Here is a 1,957-nt window from a genome sequence, read left to right as displayed (position 1 = left end):
CGAGATGGACCTTGGAAATCAGGATTAGGACCAAGGTAATGAAGTCGATCATGTACGAAATCCTATCCTCATTGCCGATGATAGGGATCAATGCATCAGACAATATGTTGTGCCACTTTTCAGTGAGTTAAACCTAGGAATTAGAAGGCCAGATATTGAGGCAACCCAGTTTGAATTGAAACTAGTGATGTTTCAAATGCTACAAACAGTGGGCCAATTTAGTGGTATGGCCACGGAAGATCCATATCTCCACCTTCGATTGTTTATAGAGGTGGGTGGTTTATTCAAGATAGCTGGTGTGACTGAAGACGCACTGAGGTTGAAGATGCTTCCGTACTCGTTGCGAGATCGAGCACAAGCATGACTCAATTCATTGCAACCAAGTTCCATATCTACATGGCAAGAATTACTAGAGAGATTTTTGGTTAAGTATTTCCCACCTAGCAAAAACGCTAAGTTGAGGAACGAGATCACAACTTTCCAACAATTGGATGACGAGTCTTTGTATAAGGCGTGGGAGTGATTCAAGGAGTTACTTCGTAAGTGTCTTCATCATGGGATTCCTCATTGTATCTAGTTTGAGACATTCTATAATGGTCTCAATGCAAATAAAAGATTGATGGTAGATGCTTCTGCGAATGGTGCAATTTTGTCTAAATCTTATAATGAGGCTTATGAGATCATCGAGAGGATCGTGAGTAATAACTATCAATGGCCAACAAATCGAACAGCTTCAGAAAGGCATGTAGTCGGAGTTCATGAAGTTGACGCCCTCACTTCGTTATTGGCTCAGGTATCGTCTATTTCCTCTATGATAAAACTGTTAATCGCTAATAGTACTAATAATTTTATAGCTCAGCCACCAAGTCTGTTTGAAGTAGTTTCCTGTGTGTACTGTAGGGAAGGTCATTCTTTTGAGAATTTTCCATCAAATCCTGAGTCAGTGTACTATGTGGGGAACCAATATCAAGATAGGAGTGGACACAGACCCCAATCCAACTTCTACAATCCTTCATGGCGTAATCATCCTAACTTTTCTTGGAGCAACCAAGGAAATGGACTGAACAACAACTTATTACAGTAAAGACCCAACCAATCTCAAGGGTTTAATCAGCAAGCTCCAAAACCACCTCAAGCTGAGGCATCAAACAGTTTGGAGAACTTGTTGAAAGCGTACATGGCAAAGAATGATGTTTTGATCCAAAACCAAGCAGCAACACTGAAAAATTTGGAAAACCAAATGGGTCAGTTAGCTACAGAGCTACGTAATAGACCGCAAGGAACCTTGTCGAGCGCTCCTGAGAATCCAAGAAATTTGGGTAAAGAACATATCAAGGCAGTGACATTGCAAAGTTGTAAAATTCTAGAACCCCGATTGATTGATGTCGAAGATAAGCCCGTTGAGAAGAATCAACCAGCTGTTGAAGTTCCTACACCAAAGGAATCAGAATCTGCAAAGTCTGACAATGTAAACCATGACTTAGTGAATTCAGATATTTTAACATCTTCTTTGGATGCAGATTTACCTACTCAGAAAAGTTGTCCGGTTCAACCGAAAGTTCCATCACCTCCATATCCGCAAAGATTGCAGCAACACAAGCAGAAATAGGGGGTGCAATTCAAGAAGTTTTTGGATGTTCTGATGCAGTTACATATCAATATTCCGTTGGTGGAGGCTTTAGAATAAATGCTGAATTATGTGAAGTTTATGAAGGATATACTGTCCAAGAAGAAATGACTGAGTAAGTATGAGACTGTTGTCTTGACAAAGGAGTGCAGTGCATTCTTGCAAAACAAATTGCCACTAAAATTGAAAGACCCAAGAAGCTTTACTATGCCCTGTAACATTGGTGAATCTTACTGTGGTAAAGCTTTGTCTGACTTAAGAGCAAGTATCAACTTGATGCCTAAGTCTATTTTCAAGATGTTAGGGATACGTGAAGTAAAACCTACAACT

General features: G+C 40.1%; 1 non-coding gene across 1 annotated transcript; it reads right to left on the bottom strand.

The window, feature by feature from the left end:
* Nucleotides 1–454: 454 nt before the first annotated feature.
* On the bottom strand, nt 455–561 carry LOC128040724 (small nucleolar RNA R71). The gene has a single exon (XR_008195530.1). It is a non-coding gene; the product is annotated as a small nucleolar RNA R71 (small nucleolar RNA).
* Between the last annotated feature and the right edge of the window lie 1,396 nt (nt 562–1,957).

This window comes from Gossypium raimondii, chromosome 4, assembly GCF_025698545.1.
Source record: "Gossypium raimondii isolate GPD5lz chromosome 4, ASM2569854v1, whole genome shotgun sequence".
Lineage (NCBI taxonomy): Eukaryota > Viridiplantae > Streptophyta > Magnoliopsida > Malvales > Malvaceae > Gossypium > Gossypium raimondii.
Note: the sequence above shows the minus strand (reverse complement) of the source record. Positions and strands in the feature narration are given on the sequence as shown.